General features: G+C 49.6%; 1 protein-coding gene across 2 annotated transcripts in view; it reads left to right on the forward strand.

The window, feature by feature from the left end:
* Window positions 1-18,304, forward strand: part of TNS3 (tensin 3) — a 269,342-nt gene that overhangs the window by 45,581 nt on the left and 205,457 nt on the right. For both annotated transcript variants that reach the window (XM_012646932.1, XM_012646933.1), the window contains exon 2: window positions 2,258-2,369. The gene's annotated coding sequence lies outside the window, so the exon portion shown is untranslated. The remainder of the gene's footprint in view (window positions 1-2,257; window positions 2,370-18,304) is intronic.

Consider the following 18,304-nt stretch of genomic DNA (forward strand, 5'->3'; position numbering starts at 1 on the left):
TACAGAATTCTAGAGTGACAAATTTTCTTTCAGTATTTTGCATTGTTCCCAGCTTCTCACTTACATTTTTTTTTTTTAATAAGAAATCTGCTGTTATCCTAATGGTTGGGCCTTGCATGTAGTGTGTCTTTTTCTCCCCTCTTGCTGTTTTTAAGATTTTGTTTTTATAACTGGGTTTGAACAATTTGATTATCATGTGCCTTGGTGTAGTTTCTGCCACATTTCTTGTGCTGCGGATTTGTTGAATTTCTTGAAGCTGTGGGTTTATAGTTTTCCTCCTGTTTTGGAAAAGCTAAAGACGTTATTTCTTCAAATACACTCCCTTCTCTGCCCTTGCTCTCCTCCAAGGACTCCAGGTGTACGTGTGTTACATTGTTTAAAGTTCTCCCATGGCTTACTGATGCTTGCTTGTTTATTTAGGTTGTCTCATCCTGTGCTTTATTTTAGGAAGTTTGCATTGTGATGTCTTTAAGTTCATTCATCTATTCTGCAGTGTCTAATCTGCCAGAAATCCCATCCAGTATATTTTTCCCTTCATATTTTTACATTTCCTTCTATGGATTTTTGACTCGGATCTTTTAATATCTTTTAGGTTTCTACTTAACTTTGAACATATGGGATACAGTTATTAATATGATAATAAATCTCAGTATCCTTGTCTGCTAATTCTGACATCTCTGTCTGTTCTGGGTCAGTTTCAATTGATTTATTATTCTCTTTATAGGTTGTGTTTTCCTGTCTTTTTGAGTGCCTGATAATTTTCGACTGGATCCCAGACATTGTAAATTTTACCATATTGGATGCTGGATATTTTTATACTCCTTCAGGTATTCTTGACCTTTGTTCTGGGTTGCAGTTAAATTCCTTGGAAACAGTTTGATCTGTTTGGGTAGTGCTCTTCAGATAGAGTGAGTGGGATGGGGCAGTGCTTAGTCTAGAGGCTAATTGTTGCCCCCCCCATGCCCCGAGTAAGGCAACATCCTTCTGTATTTTCTATGAAACACTCTGTGAATTTTGAGGTTTCCTGATCTGGCTGTGGGAATAGGCACTGTTCCCAGCTCTCTGTGAGCACTGGGCACTGTTTCCTCTAATCTTGTCTGGTGGTCAGTACCATTAATGCTTTTGATGTTCATCCATGTTGTTATGTGTGTCATTGTGTGCTTGTGTATTCTTGAACAGCATTCCATTGCATGAGTATACCATTTTTATCCATTCTCTTTATGATGGACATTTGGGCTATTTCCTGTTTTGGGCACTTTTAAATAAGGCTGCTATGACCATTCTTGCACAAGTCTTTTGTTTAGATAGGCATTTTTTTTTTTTTTTTTTTTTTTTTTTTTAGTATATGTAGGAGTGGAATTACTGGGTCATAGACAGGTGTATATTTGAGTTCATAAGAAATCGTCAAACCTTTTTCCAAGTTGATCATTTGTTCCACATTCTCAATATCATTTCATATTCTCAGTAAATTTTAATTATTCTGATGGGCCAGTAATGGCCTCGGTGAAGCCATGTGACTATCAGGTCCCGATAGAATACACTGTCACGTATCAGCAAATAGGTGTCATGATTGGTGTTTGATTTCTGAAAGCAAATTGAATTCTTACAAGGTTATCAGACATAGCTATGCGCCTCGACTCCGCAAACATGAATATGGTGGAGGAGTGGTTAGTTAATTTCTTCCTAGTGCTAATGCTTGTAACTGTGTTTAAGGAGGAGCCACATGTGTATCACAGCTGCTTCTTCTTCTGCAGAGGAGTTCAGGGAGGCTCAAAGCTTAGCGGTGATTCTAAGACATCTTTGAACCAAGAAAACCAGTCAACTTCCTTTTAACATAATGGTTCTGTTTGCTAATCATTTCATCTAGAAGAAAAAGCATTAAGATTCTGGAAGTGTATATGCATTATTTTGTCATGGAAGTAAGTGGTTGTATATCTCTGTTCTGAAAGGGAGTAAATTGTCACATGGTGTTGATTGACGTGACGCTCCCAGGGCACTCCGTGGTGGGGATTTACAAAGTTGGGCGAGAGTGAACTTCTACCTGGGACTCTGGATTCAAGAATGCTGACAGGGTATCTGTGGCTCACCGTGGAAATTTTAATGTAGTATGGTTTCTTGTTCTCTGTTTGCTTGGTAAAGTTCCTGTGTTAGTTCTTTACAAACTCTACTAGATTTATCATCTCCTAAAAAGGAAAAAAAAAAAAAAGAAACAAACTATAAATTGAAATGTTGACGGTTTCTTCCTTTACTTTTTCAGCTGGAAGAATTAACCGCGAGTCTGCACAATTTTAAGAAAAAGGCCTTCAAAAAATCCAAAGTCTGTGGAGTTTGCAAACAAATTATTGATGGTCAAGGTATTTCTTGCCGAGGTAAGTCCATGACTATGATTCTTTTGTTGATTAAACCAAAGCAAAACAAACAAAAACCAAAATGAAAACTTTCTTTTTAGAGTTTCCAGAAATTAAATCATGGAATTTCCCTTCTTAGCCTATGTCCGCCCCTCACCCCATAACTGACTAGATGTGTTCTCGGAGCCATTTTTCCAGAAAGAGCAAAGGTACTCAGATGGGAGCGGAGACAGCAATTAGTAATTCACTATTTATTCTCTGGTCTGTTCTGTAGTGTCAGTAACTCTGTTTATTCAGTATGACTTTCAGATCTCTTACCAAAGTTTACAAATGAATTTTTTTCTGTTCTTTAGAATTCAGGTTCATTTTGGTATGGCCCCTTTCAGATCCTGTCAGTAAACAAAGCTACCAGCTTGGCTACCTGATGCTCAGACATCAGCTGATGAATGGAACTTGCTAACTCTTTTGTTAGAGATTGCATGTTAGTAAATCTGCATAATGGACGTGTAACTGTAACATCTCATGCCCCTTGAGTGTGGGCCAGAGGCGCATCACACGGTGGGGGCCAGTTGGCATTGTTTCCTCTGTGGGGTTTGGGATTTCCTCTGTGGAGAATTTGCAGGGTCTTGGCCTGTGGGCATGGGACCTCCCCTCGGCCCCTTCTTCCCTGCAGACCACCTGGCAGGTGGTTCCTGATGGCTGCCTTGGACAGGGCGGCTGTGGTGGAAAGATGCGCAGTAGTCAAGCCTCTAAGGGTCTCTTGGGAATCTACCCAAGTTAAAGGGCCGGAGTTGCACTTGAGGCCAGTGGGAAGGCTGGGTTGCCCCTTCTCTGACACAGCCCCTTCCTTTCTCCAGTCAGTGCTGTAGAATATGCTCGGCGAGTGGTTGGCACGTTGCCCACTGCTGCCTCTCCTTCCCGGCACCGCTTCCTGGTGACTCCCCACCCCAGGCCTGCCGGACCTCTGCCTCCCTACCTGCCCTGCAGGGTCTGCATTTCAGAATCAGCACCTTGAGGCCTTCACCTGCCACCCAGAGTGCTCAGCCTCTCCTCCTTCTGCCCAGACACAGCCCATGTGGCAGGGCTGAGGCGCCTCTTCCCCTAGACAGGGTGGGCTCAGTTGTAGGCAGCTGAGAAGGCACCGTGGTGTGTGTCTTGGACATTGGTCAGGCCCCTCTCTGCCCGCCGCAGTGGCCTCACGCACACGCTACTCTGCTGTGCCCCTCCTGTGGAAGAGCCAGGCTCTTGGCCAGAGCCAACCCTGTGTCCACTGGGTGTGAGCATCCGTCCTGATGACCAGGGGGTGCACGCTGCCTCTGAGGCTGACGTTCCTCCTCTGTGGCACTGTGCGAGCACACCGGGGCGGGCAGGCCCACCCTGCATGGGCAGACTCGTGTGTGTGGGAGGACCAGGCAGAGATCAGGCTGAGAGCCAGCGGAGCCGTTACTACCCCTAGGCCTAAGGGGAAGAGGGAGGGTCGGGGGTCTTGAGGAGAGCAGGGGCCTCCAGTTGGTCAGCAGCGGTGACCCTGAGAGGAGGGCGCCCTCACCATCCTCTGTGACTGTGGCTCCCACTGGGGCTCCCCCGTGGCTGAATGCAGCAAGATGGAGAGGCCAGAACCGTTTGAGGAATTCATTTAGACCCTCCTCCAGGGCAGAGAACGGGATCGCAGTCTGCTCTGAGTAAACTGGTGAGACGTCGTGTGATTCAAAACTTCTTAAGCCCACGTTTGTCAACAGGCTGCACTGGGTGACAGCCCCGTCACCTGTGAGAGCGGCGGCCCATCACCAGGCCATCCTCGTGCACGGTTGTCCTGTTCAGGAAGGCCGAGTCAGCCACAGCCTTTTCAGTTTGCCTGCTCACTGTGGCCCGTAGACAGAAGGTGACAGGAAGTAGCACCGATGCCCTCGGACTGTCGTCTTCCTCCTTCGGGCTTGCTCCTCAGGACAGCAGCCCTCTGTGTCCCACACTCCGGGGTCTGGCAGGGGCCCTGCAGCCCTCTAGGAAGACAGCAGGAATGGGGGGCCCAGGAAGTCTCTGCACATATGAACCCCATTCTCATAGCATTGTTCACATTTTGGCCCCCAAATATGACTCTTGCGTGTGGAAAGATGGGAAGGGAAAGTGGTGTTGAATCCGGAGCGGTGGAGCCGGCGCAGCTCCCCGTGGAGCCTGGGAACGGGAGCTGGCGGGCCAGGAGTTGATCTGAGAGCCCTGGTCCTGTGCCAGCCGGGCCTCTGGGTGGCATGGGGAGAGCTGCTGTGGGGCCGCGTGGCACTGGCGGGGGCACCATAGGCCTGTTCTTGGCTTCCTCGCCCTGCACCGACGTCTGGGGCACAGGCAGACATCCCAGGGTTCCCTCTGAACTGACGCCTGCCTCTTAGTGCTGTGTGGGGACAGGTCTGACTTAGGAGCAAAGGCGAGGCCAGGCAGAGCTGGGCTTGAGTCCTGGCCCTGACCCTGACAGTGACAAAGTATCCTCCTACTCCAAGTCTAGAACGTGGGTATGGTGACTTTCCCCTGAGGGCTGTTGTGAGGGCTAAAAGAGACTGGTGTAAAGCACATAGCCAGCTTTGCGGCACTTAGCTTTGTTGCTGGTGTTCAGGATTGTTTCCCCTGAATGCCCCCAAAGGAAACTGCCCCAGGTGGTTTCATGTGGCTGGCACCACCAGTCTCGGGCTGGCCTCTGTATGCAGGTGGCTCAGCTATAATGCGGTGGAGGGCTCTTTGCGTTTCCCAAGACTTGCAGCAGTGGCTTGGGTTATACTGTGTTGATCAGCCTTCTTGAAGAGCAAGCTTTCCTTCTCTTCTTTGCACAAATGAGGTCTGAATTTCCTCAGGAGCTATCTCAGACATCGTTTTGGTACCTCAGTATTCTGATCTCACCACCTGAAAGTAGTATTATTTTCAAAGTAAACAGAATCAATGACACAGAACAGCTTAAAGAAAACAGCCCCTCAGCGTCTAGGCCTGTCCCCCTCCTCGAACTGGAGCCTGCTCATCATCTTGGCACCTTCCCCTGGTAAGGGCTTGTATCTCCTTCCTCCATCCTGCAGTTGTACAGACTCACAGAGGCCGGAGAGGACCCTAGATAGATCCTCCAGTTCTAAACACACTCTGTTTTGTGGGCATTTTTAATATGTGATATGTGAAATATTAGGGAGCATTGAGGGGGTTGTCAGAATGATGTGGATGTGCAGGTGGTTTTGTGTGCCTGAATATGTGTGTGTGCTTGTATGTGCCTGCATGTGAGCGTGTACATGCTACATGCATTGCTGTGTGTGCATGTGAGTATGTGTGGTACATATATGCATGGTTGCATGTGTACAGTATGCATGTATGCACAATCATGCATGTGTGCATGATTGTGTTCATGCATGTGAGTGCATGCGTGTGTGATTGTGTGAACACATGTGTGTGTGCATGTGTATTGCATGGATGCATTTGCTTTAGCACACAGACGTTTGCTGTTGTGAGGGTACGTATGAGAACATCCCTCCTGTGCAGGGCACTTTGTAGAGTTTAGCTGCTCTACGATGCCCATTATCTTATCTTAAGAGAGATGGGGCTGGGTGCGGTGGCTCATGCCTGTAATCCTAGCACTCTGGGAGGCTGAAGCAGGAGGACCGCTTCAGCTCAGGAGTTCGAGACCAGCCTGAGCAAGAGCGAGAACCCATCTCTACTAAAAAAATAGAAAGAAATTAGCACGACAACTAAAAAATAGAAAAAAAATTAGCCGGGCGTGGTGTTGCACGCCTGTAGTTCCAGCTACTCAGGAGGCTGAGGCAGGAGGATTGCTTAAGCCCAGGAGTTTGAGGTTGCTGTGAGCTAGGCTGGTGCCACGGCATTGTAGCCAGAGTCAACAGAGTGAGACTCTCTCCAAATAAAAAAAGAAAAGAGATGGGCCTGGGAGTGGTGGCTCACGCCTGTAATTCTAGCACTCTGGGAGGCCGAGGAGGAGGAGGGAGGATCGCTTGAGGTCATGAGTTTGAGACCAGCCTGAGAAAGAGTGAGACGCTGTTTCTACTAAAAATAGAAAAAATTAGCCAGGTGGCACACACCTATAGCCCCAGCTGCTTGGGAGGCTGAGGCAGGAGGATCACTTAAGCCCAGGAGTTTGAGGTTGCAGTGAGGCTATGATGACACTACTATACTTTAGCCCGGGCAACAGAGAAAGACTCTGTCTCAAAAAAAAAAAAAAAAAAAAAGAGTGATGGAGAGAGGCGGAGAAAGCGAGTGTGTTTATGGGAGCTGCTTTTCTTCTTGAAAGAGAGGAGGGAATAGACAGTGCTCTCTCTGGACACGATGCTCAACAGGCTTATCTTACTGCATGTCATCTCGTTGTTAAGAAAGATGCAGGAGTAGGACAGCCCTGAGGCCCATCAATCTGTGTCAGTGAGTAGTAATTATGTTAATAAATAATAACTACTGTTTTTTTTAAATGTTCAGGAGTCTGTGTTCCAAGAGTCTCTGAGACATGATCTTTTTTAGTATCTCTTTAATTATGTCAGTGTATGTGCTAGAGCCTGTGCAGGTGTTCCGGGTGGTCCAGAGCCTGCCTCTCAGAGGTGCGGTGGTCTGCCGAGAACGATGCCGCCTGTCACGGGAGACATCATGGCGCAGACGAGTGGGCTGAGATGAGCCCCCATCATCAGAGCTCTGGGGACGGGAAGTTCCAGGAGGCAATGAGGCTGGCCGGGTGGGCCTAGAGGGTGCGGGTAGAACTGACTTCCTATGCAGAGGCTTGTGGCTCAGAGGCGGGCAGGTCTGAAATGCGCTAGGAAGACTGGGGAGGGTCCTGGTCATACATGGACAGGGAAGGGAGCATCATACTGCAGGAGCCATTGGACTTTCAAAGGGTGCCAAGGCATGGAGGCTTTAGTTTTCTGACTTAATGCAAACGGCAAAGCTAAGTTCCTGCTTTCCTCCAAGGAAGCAGGGGGATCCGGCACCACCACCTCTGCCTCAGAGGGGGCAGGTATTCCATTCCTGTTGATACCTGGGACCCACATCTGCTGCTCCTAACACAGACGGTGTGACCAGGGACAGCTCCCAACCAAGCTCGGCCCCAGCTCTGTGTGCTGCTCTGCACTTGCCGGCCGCCTCCCTGTGGGCTGGGCCCCCACCGCCATTGCCCGACCTGGGGCCTCCCATTTCTCCTTCCTAACCCAGCTTCCCTGGCCTGGAGCCTTTGCCCGCCCAGGCTGGGATGCCCGTGGGTCCACTCTCCTGTTTGCACTCTCTCCTCTCCTGTGTGTGCTGGGAGAGCAGCTGTGGGAAACCGAGCCAGCCAGCAGGAGGAATCTGCACCTGCGTCCTTCACGGTGGCCCTTCTGAGGCTGGCCCTCCCGTGAGGTCTACCCTGACTCCCCCACGCGCTGTGAGCTGCCTGCCCCACAGGGCTCCCTCTCCGCCGTGTGCTGGATTGTGCCTCCCTGGCCAGCTCCCCTCGCCCTGTGGGTTTCAGCCCGAGCACCAGGTCCTCAGGAAGGTGCCTCCCTGCCCCAGCACGTGTCTCCCAGCACTACCCTTTTCCCTCCAGAACTGCCGGCAGCCAGCGAGGAGCTAGCTGTCTGGACGTTTGCTGGAGGGACAGAGGTCTCGCCCCCAGCCAGAACCCAGGAGGCCTGAGGGGCAGACTCTGCCTTGTCGGCCCAGTGCCCCTGGCACAGGCAGATCCCCCATAGTCACGCATAGTGCCTGCTTGTCTGACGGCACTTCGACTCACCAGCACGCTTTTACCAGGCAAGTGTGACTATAACGATGCTCATGGCGACCAAGGCCCCGAAGGGCGCAGGGTCTGGCAGGCAGGAGGAGTAAGTGGGAGCAGGATCCAGTGTGAAGAGTCCATAGCAGAGGTGTGTACAGGTGCCCCGGGAGCACAGAAGAGGGACCGCTAATTCTGGGGACGGGGACATGGACAATGTCAGGAACTTGCTGTGATTGGTTATTTGCTCATGGGTCTGTCTGCTCCCCTGGGCTGACGGCTCTGATGGCTCCTGCGCCGTGGTCTGGTCTCTTGGGTATCCCAAGTCTCAGCAAAGGGCCCAAGCCCAGGGGGTGCTGGGGGCTGTAAGTCGCATGAAAATCCACACGCGTTTGCGCAGATGAACGCCTGGCTTGTCAGCTTGTTCTTCTCTGGCAAATCCCTGTGCTACGTCCAAACTTCTTCCCAGGACAGTTAGAGGTGGTGAGTCCCCCACCCCGACTCCCGCCAGGCACTGAGCTCAGCCCTCCTGTCAGATCTGCCCCATCCCGAGAGGTGGCAGTGTGACAGAATCTTCCAGAAGTTCAAGAAGCGGGAGGAGCACCCAGGCCAGATTCCATGTGCATATTTTCTGGCCGATGGTGGTTATCTGATGGAAAACAGCCTCCTGTTCTCTGAATTCTGCTCCCCTGTACCAAAACGCCACCCTCCTCAGCCGCCTCCGCACATACCTCAGTGGTGGATTTTGACTGAAATCCTTCCTGTTTTCTGACTCTGTGGCTGGAAAGAAGGCCTGGACCCCTCCCAGACGTTTCTCAGAGGTCTGGGTTGTCAGGGTTTGAGGTTTCCAAGTGCCATGGACGTCTGGGTTGTGCAGCTGATTTTGCTGGCAGAGTTTGATTTTCAAAACTTCCTGAGTAGGGGAGCCAAGATGATAAACCCAAGTTTTTGTTTTGCACTATGATCTGGAATATTTTTAAATTGTTGGATTGTTGTTTTCCACGGTTTTATTTAGATGGATGTAATGTTGCTGTTTGGGTGTTCATGGTCTGTCTGGGCCACTGCCATGGGGACAGACCAAGTAGCAGCCCAGGAAGGAGCAGTGCTGTGCTTCACTGGGCGCACATGGGGGCCATTAGCCTTGGGCATCGGCTGGCCTGAGTGCTGCCAAGGAAGTCCAGGAGCCCTGTTCTGGAAGATGGGGTTGAGGCCCGGCCTCCATGGGACTCACCAGGCTAAGAGTAGACGGGCAGGCTTCCCCGTCATCCTCACCCTGCTTCCTGTTGTCTCACTGTGGCCAGGGTGGGGCACCCGCCACCACCCTGCTGGGCCAGCGAGGATGGAGAAGTCCTGGACAGTCACAGCCACGTGGGTGGGGGACTGGGGCCCTCGAGAGGGTGCCCTTGGCCCCTTCCTGATTGTCTGGTGTTTACTTGGCCATGGGTGGTCCCACCACCGAGCACGGATGTCTGGGGGTCTGCTCACGTGCACAGAGGTGTGGGGGGCTTGAAGTAGACAAGTGCTAACAGGGTTGAGTGAATTAGACTTTAGATGTTTGTGAGGCACTGGTACTGTCTGCTTTCTCTCCTTTCATTCCATGGCGTTTTATAATGTTGTGGGATGGGGGTGTTTTGAGCAGGGAGCAGGTTGAAGTTGGGGATGGGAGTGGCTGCATGAGGGGAGGCAGCAAGTGGGGCCCCAGCGGGTCAGGCCATCTGGGCTTTGTTCTCCACACTGTGAAGTGGGAAATGGGAGGTGAGGCTGGCCCTGCTCACAGCGGGTAGGAGGAGGATGTGAGTCAAGGGATGTCGAAGTATTTTGTCAACTCCGTAGTGCCATAGAAACATCATTCAGTGCTACAGCTGGTCCAGTGACCTGTTTGTGAAGGTTACAGTCACCTTTATTTACTTATTTATTTATTTTTGAGACAGAGTCTCACTCTGTTGCCCGGGCTAGAGAGCCGTGGCGTCATCCTAGCTCACAGCAACCTCAAACTCCTAGGCTCAAGCGATCCTCCTGCCTCAGTCTCCTGAGTAGCTGGGAACTACAGGCATGCGCCACCATGCCCGGCTAATTTTTTCTATATATTTTTAGTTGTCCAATTAATTTCTTTCTAATTTTAGTAGAGGCTGGTTTCGAACTCCTGAGCTCAAACAATCCGCCCGCCTCTGCCTCCCAGAGAGCTAGGATTACAGGCGTGAGCCACCGCGCCTGGCCTACTTATTTATTTTTGAGCAGCTCAAAGTTTAAGCCTGTGGTCTCCGTGACCGGACAGATGTGAGTTCAGATCTCAACTCCACTGTAGGCCACGCTGTGCCTCAGTTTCCTCATCTGCAGCATGAAGACAGTGACTGAAGTGCAGTGAGGGATTGATGTGAGGGTCTCAGCCGTGTGGAAGCTCTGAGAACCATGCTGACGCTATGACGACCCCTCAAGGGGCTAACAGTTATTTTCTGAGAAAAGAAAATCAGTTAAGTGGGAAGAATCAGGGAGAAGGCTAAGACGGAATTTTTAGGGATAAAAACTTCGAGTGTTTTAGGGGGCGTCTTCTCGAAGTGTGGTTCTCAGCATTCTCGGGCAGATCCGGTGTGAGCTGCTGATTTTTGACTAGAGTGAGAACAGCGGACAGATAACAGCTTGGAGCCGGCTGCCCCGTGTCATCGGGTGGAGGGTGGAGAGGGTGAGGAGGGTGACCATCCCCGGCTGACTGTGTTGGTTGGGGGCACACACAGGGCTGGGGGTGGTTTGACTGAAACAAGAGCATCCTCAGCCTCAGCCCCTGTCCCTGAGCACGTGTTTGACAGAGCATGGTTTGGGGACTTAGCTTCCCTCCTCGAGGTGCCTCACGCAGGCAGTGACGCAGTGGGTTAGGCTGAGCACAGCCAACCGTCGGGGGTCCCCACAACCTTGACTTGACCTGCCACAAAGCCTGTGCCAGCGAAGGAGTTTGTGAATAGTGTCCATATTGGTTGATTGATTACTGATTGATCGATTTTGGTTAATACCCTCAACAGCTCATGCATTGTCCTTTTTGGGTGCTGGTCTACCCGAAGCTGCATGATCTGGCTCCAGGTCACCTTCTCACTTGGTTGCTGCCATTTTCCTTCTTGTCCCTTCAGCCCTTTCCTGACCCCTGGTAGAGAACATGAGTCCTGACCTCTCCCTCCACTCTGGGCTCCCGCTCTGCCTCCCTGGCGCTGTCTTCCTGCAGCTCAAGTCACCCTGACTCTCTGCCCTTCCTGATTTCCCTTCCCTCTTGCTGCAGAGGACATCCACAGACGTTTTCTTTGTTCCCAGTTGTATCCACACCCAGATCGGTCCCTTCCCTGTTGTAGGTGCCCAGGACATGTTTATGGAATTGAGGACTGTTTCAGTTATAGGTGCTCATGAATACCTGCGGAGTTAAAGAGGGAATGAAAGGTAGAAAACGTTTGGTGTGGTGCATTTAAACTGTTGGTTAGCTTTGCACCTTTAAAACATCTGGCTTGTTGGAGAGGACGAAGTCTGCTGCAGGTGAGCCCCTGCCCCTTCCCTCTCCCCGAAGAGTTTACCTGAAGGAGAACACTCTTGTCCTGTGGATGGTTACACTGGTGAAGATCTGTAGTGACACCTGTTCCCTAGATTTCCTTGGTCGACTGTGGGGCTGCAGGGCACTGCTGGTCGATGGCCCTGGTAAGGTGAGTGTGATTTGAAGAGGGGCTTGTGGAGACCATCCAGGAAGACAGCACAGCAGGGATTGTATTGCAAGATTTGGCCTTTTTATCTTTAGGGAATGCTGGCCAGGCTCCATGGGACCACAGAATTGGCACGCTCCATGGTGTTGTGAAGGAAAAAAGGCCTGGGTAAACGTACCAGTCTAAACTGGGATAAAACATTTGAGCCAGATTTTTAATATGTGCTCTGTGTGTGTGCGTTTCATCATAGGAAATAGTTTTGGCTGTTCTTTTTGTCAGCATGTTAGGAGTAGATTGGCCTGGCTTCTCCCCATCCATGCTGGCCTATGTGTAGACGGGGCATCGTTGGTGTGTGCGACTCTGCTCCCTGAGTTGGAATTGGTGTACTGGTGTTCACTGTGGGTGTAGACAACGCAGGATGTGGGGGTGCTGCTCCCTGAGTTGGAGTTGGTGTACTGGCGTTGACTGTAGGTGTAGACAAGACAGGATGTGGGGACGCTGCTCCCTGAGTTGGAGTTGGGGTACTGGTAGTCACCTTGGATGTGGGTGCAGGAAGCCTGGCACAGTCAAGAATTGGCTCTTCTGCAAGCAGTGTGGCCCTGGACTGCTGAATCCTATTTCTGTTCCTCAGCATTGTGATCTTTACAGTTTGCAGGTTGAATAGTTAATCTCTAGCATCTTCCTTTTTTCTCAATACACTATATAGAGACCATCAAAAAATAGATAGTTTCATAGCATTCTCTGTTTATAATTTACATATATGTCATGCACATTTTCATGTTGATACCTGTGTGTACATGCTACCTAGAGACAACAAGGTATGCCCTTTAATAGATTATACAAGTCATCATGCATAAAAGCGATGTGATGTTTTGGTAGAAGTGTTTTTCGGCTCATTTCTGAAGAAGCAGCAGAGCATGGGGGAGCGTGGACCGTGGCGACGGCCTTCTAGGGTTCCTGCTCTGCCTCTCTCTGCTTGAATTTCTTCTTAGAGTCGTTGTAAGGAATAACAGTAAATATGTGTGCAACACGAAGTACACTGACAAGCTCAATGAAGTGTTCAGTAGTGTCAGTGATGATGACGATGTTCTTGTTAATAGTAATGGTGATAATGGTGATGGTGTGTAATTGATGGTGATAGTGATGATAGTGGTCGCACTGGTCATGATGGTGATGACAGTGTGATAGTGATGGTGATGATGGTGAACATGATGGTGATGGTGTAATTGATGGTGATGATGGTGACAGTGATGGTTTAATTGATGGTGATGGTCATCATGGCCATGGTGGTCATGGTGACAGTGATGATAACTATGGTGGTGGTGATGACAGTAATGGTGATATTGATGGTGATGACAGTGTGATAGTGATGATGATGGTGGTGATGATGGTGAACGTGATGATGGTGATGATGGTGAACGTGATGATGGTGATGGTGTAATTGGTGATGATGATGGTGACGATGGTGGTGTTGATGGTGATGGTAGCCATGGCGATGGTGGTGGCGATTGTGGCGATGGTGATGGAGATAATGATGGAGATGGTAGAGAAGGGTTAGGGGTATATTCTGTGATATAGGCCAGTATTTTTATTGTTCCTTTTCTGGTTCATTCTTAACCTTCAGGTCCCTTACTTTCACATTTTACCCTCTTGTTTCAATGCAGATTTCATATGTAGCTAAGTTAGAAAAAAACATTTTGTGTTTTAGAGACTATGTTAACACACAAAGGCTCCTTTATCTCTCCTTGTGGAACTTTAAGTAAGGGAAAGAAAAGATGGATGCGGCAGTGAGCCCTGCGGTAAGTGTCTGGTTGTGGCTTCTCATACCTGCTCAAAACCTCGCTGGCGTGCCTGTGCCATCTTAGGACTTGAGGTGGCCTGTTCTCACTACACGTCACTGAGTTTCCTTGAGTGGTTTAACATGGTCCAGTTGCCGCTGATACCCTTTTACAAACTGAAGTTGGTCATATTTCAGATAGTGCAGAGGAAGGCACTGGTACGGTGAGTCTTGGAGTTCTGGTATTAGTAGGGTGAACCTTGAGAGTTGAAGTTCTGGGGGATTTGGTCCCTAGGAGAAGGTAGATCCAGAGAAGATCCAGGGTCAGACCAAGCAGTCATGCTCCTTCTCAGAGAGGAGGTTGCCTGGATCAGTGGTGCAGTAGGAGAGAGCATGGAATGGAATGGAATGATGCAGAATAAAGAAATGCTGCAGGAGAAAGGCAACAGTAGGAAAGCCCAGGGGAAATGAAAGTTGAGACAGGAAGCAAAAAATGAGACCAGAGGGAAAATGGGATGGAGGGAGTTTTGTAGGAAAGATTTGGTAATGGGTTATTCCATTCAGTTAACCCAGCATTATTAAGCACCTGTTGGGAGAGAAAAATGAGAGTGGTGTGTCTTGTCTTGGAGTCCGTCGCAGTAACGATTTGCTAAGTACTGATAGATCAGGGTTTGGAGATGGAAAGGCATGTTGGTAGGTTAGTGTTTTGGGGGGCTTGCTTTGTGCCAGGTGCCGTATTAGGACTCTAAGACATGGTAGTGATTCAGACCAAGCCAACATTGGGACAACGTGGCCAAGCAGCAAATGCGGGCATTGGACAGGCCTTGTCTGGCGGCCCTGTGCTGTGGGCATCCCTCTCTCCCTCCTGTCTCATGGAGCCCGTTCCCGGGACACAGAGAGGCTGGTGAACTTGAGGGTAGCTGTGCAGAGAAGCAGAGGGTGACTCAAAGGGGCTCATTTATAACTTGGTCAATATGTGTGGAGTGTTGTATAAAAGATTCTGACATCCCTGTAAGACAGTGGCCTGGATTCCCAAGTCTCTTGGAGACATTTTGAAGAATAGCAGTTCCAAGACAACATATAAAAATGTTGGGCGTTTGAGAGCCAGACGGCTGGACTGTAACTGCTGCAGTGGGAGAGCCAGGGTTCATAAACATGACTTTGGAAACCTCCGTTTGACAAGGGAGCTGATGTGTGGTTTGCAGACCCTCAGCTGTGGAGCCGAGTGCTCAGGCAGACGGAATCTGCGAGCCATCCAGTCCAGGAAAAGCCATGAGCAGCGGCTCACCACACACCCGCTCGGATGCCAGAGGTTAAGCCGGGCTGGAGAAGCGGTGGGTTCCTCACTGGAAGTGCTCTTGGTGGAGTCTGAAGCATTGAAGGTCATTGCCTCTTTCTCATGAGATTTTGTGGCTTTTCCTTTTTGCAAGGTGATGGATGAAAAGTGGCATCTCCTTGTTATTGTATTTTTCATTCATCTAGTGATTGGGTGAGATTGAATATCTAAAAAGATTCAGGAAAGCTGTCTGCAACATTTCTGTATATTTAGCAAACTATCCTTTAAAATCCTTTGCTAACTTAAAAATTAGATTATTTTTTTCCTCTTGATTTCTAAGAATTCATTGCATTGTGAATACCAAATCTTTTTCATCCATTAGGCAGAATTTTTGCTCCTTTTCGACTTCCAAAAATGTCCATTTCTTGTCTCTCTACTTTTATACGTTACAAACACTCCAGTCAATTACTTGTCTAATTTTGTTTGTGGGATGTTTGTCATGAAAAAGTTTTAACGTTTGGTTTGCTCAGATATCCCATGTTTTCATTGAGTTTATGTTCTCGTTCCTTATTTCAGAATGCCTGCTCTTCTCCAAGGTCACAAAGATGTCCTGTGATATTTTATCCTAATACTCATTTCCGCTTTTCCAATTCCAAACCAATTCCATGGTGGATGCATCTGGAGTTCATGTTATTTGTGTTATTATTATTATGTTTTTCATTATGTTTTTATTATTATATTTTTCCAGTTCTACTGTGTGGCCCTCGTTTCTGTCTGAGCTGTGATGGAGTTTCTCACACACATTCTGTCTGTGATGAGCCCACGTGGGAGTCTGTCACAAAGTGTGTTTCATACTGCACTTGGCACTTGATAACTTTTGGCCTTGCCTAGTATAAGCATTTTTATATATTAAAGTTTTACAGATCATGATTTTTCAATAGCTACCTATTATTTTATTTGTAGATAATTTTTTCTTTTTATTGCTTAGGTAAACATTCTTTTCTGCTTTGGGTACTACAGGACCATAAATACAACTGAACGTTGCCTAGCGTTTATAAAAGTCCAGAGCTTAAAACAAAGTATGTCAAGCTGCCAGTCGTGGCCTCCGTGAAGGAGGTGGGTCAGAGCTGCGGGGAGTCAAAGCGAGCGTGTGCGTTGTGTCTTGCGGGCCTGAGTGCTTTGGGGGTGCATTTGGGTGGGAAGTCCTGCTGTTCTTTGGGAGCTTCCCATCTCACCAGTGTCTTCACAGCCCAGAGTCCCCTGGTAGTGACCAGGTAATGAGGACCCTGCTGTGTGTAGCCCTGCTGGGAGTGGGCTTCTGAAAGCAGGCCTGGAACAGGTCAGGGTCAGTGTACAGCTTTCTAGGAGATGAGTCCTCAGGTCTCACCCACAAACCCAGCCTCCCATTGGTGAAACAGGTAAAGATGAGTAGCTCCTCCTAGGGTGTGGTGAAAATTTGGTAACACTTGTGCAATTAAAGCTTTTAGGTGCTGCGTATGTCAGCTCCCTGTTTTTGCTGCTAGTGTTGCTGTCGCGAGGACCTGGTGATGCGCAACACAGACGTTGTCCCTCGCTGAGCTGGCAGCCACTTGGGAGAGAAGGACACGTGGAGATTGCCCTACGATAACAAGTGAGGGTCAATGGCACAGAAGGGTATGGAGAACGCCAGGCACGGAGGCAGCTCAGCAGGGCCCAGGAGGTGGGCGCAGGGCAGAGTGAACAAAGAGCTGGAGTTGCCATGGTGTGGGGAGAAGGGAGGCGGGGCTTGCTCCTGTGGGTGGCGGGATTTAAAACTGGGCCTGGACACTGTCCAGTGGACAGTGAGCGTACTTCTGGATGCACAGCTGGACCCGAGGCAGGACGGGCTGGAATCCCACTTGCACGGGCCATCGTGGCCACCTTGGCCGAGTTACCGTTTCTCCGAGGGGCTACTTAGGAGGAGCGAGTGTGGAATCACCTGGGAAAGTGTCCCGCACAGGGCCCGGCGTGGTGCTGACCAGAGCTGGCTGCAGCGGGATTGACACCTGACTTACTACCCTGAGGACAACCTGCGTTGCTGGCATTCAGGTGTAAAGTCTTAGTCCAGACATCCATAAAACTTTTAGGGTCATCTGCCTACGTACCAGAAACGATGGCTCCGCCTCTTAGGATCACAGCCTTAGCACCTGGGCAGTTGATAGGATTTCACTGTGCTTATCGAGTTTAGTGATTTTGCCCTACCATGGCCAATGGCTCTCTTGTGGCTGAGGAGGCTGTCCACCATGGATGTATCACACCAGTGCCACCCTCCACTCACCACTGCCCTCTTTTGGGTTGAGTTGGACGTTGTATTAATATCTTCTGCTGCATGAGAAATGACCCCAAAAGTTAGTGCTGAGGCACAACATCTATTATTTTTCACCATTTCTATGGATTAGGAATTTGGGACTTTGGTGACTGGGCAGTGAAGGCTCGGCAGGGGCGGGTGGCCCTCTTCCAAGGTGGCACACTCCGGTGGCTGGCAGGCTGGGGCTGGCTGTTGACAAGAGGCCTCCACAGGGCTGCTTGAGTGTCCTCCTGACACGGTGTCTGGCTTTCTGCACAACGAGTGATCCAGGTGACTAGGGCAGAAGCCGTGATGCCAGATTAGCCACAGAAATCACATGCCATCCTCTCTGCCATGCGGCGTTGTCACACAGACCAGCTGATTCACTATGGGAGGGGACTGCACGTGGGCGTGGGGGCCAGGAGGTGAGGATCACTTAGGCCATCGCCAAGGCTGACAGCTGTGTGATGTTGTGGTCCAGTCACACGCTCTTGGGCGTGGGTGGGGACAGGAGAATTCTCCCTGCAGGCTCTCACTCACCCAGGGGCCAAAGGCCGCAGCGCCCTTCTCCTTATCTCATGAGGCCTTTCCTGCTGGCCTCTGCCCCCGGCTGGTTTCTGTCTGGGACTTTAATCTTGTGTGGAAGCCCCTTTTTTTCCAATGGCAAATCTGTCTTGATTCTAAAATCACTGATCAACTTTGTGTGTTGCACTCATTAGGTGATGTATAATAGAATAAATATTTGTCTTCGTGAATCATCTTGCAAACTTCGGAGGCATAAAAAGACAATTCAAAACGTAGATCTCACTGTAAAAGGTAGCAACCTCACTGTAAATACTTGTCTTCGTGAATCATCTTGCAAACTTCGGAGGCATAAAAAGACAATTCAAAACGTAGATCTCACTGTAAAAGGTAGCAACCTCACTGTAAATACTGGAGTCTAGTAACTGCCAGGCGCTGGGCAAGTCACCTTATCTGTTTCATCCTCATTCAACCCTACATGAACCTTGACGATTTTGGTAGTTCACAGGAAGCAGTGTGGGAGATAGCGAGTGAGAATTTTATTAAGCTCACAGGGCTTTGAGTCACAGAGCTGCGACCTGGGACCCATCACCCTGGCCTTCGAGCCGTGTTCTTCGGGGTCCCACACAGTTCTGCACATGGACATTGCTTCACAGTTTCAAAGCAGAGCCCCTTGCAGGACCCCATTTGACCCA

The sequence above is a fragment of the Propithecus coquereli genome, unplaced genomic scaffold (genome assembly GCF_000956105.1).
Source record: "Propithecus coquereli isolate 6110/MARCELLA unplaced genomic scaffold, Pcoq_1.0 Scaffold252, whole genome shotgun sequence".
Classification (NCBI taxonomy): Eukaryota; Metazoa; Chordata; class Mammalia; order Primates; family Indriidae; genus Propithecus; species Propithecus coquereli.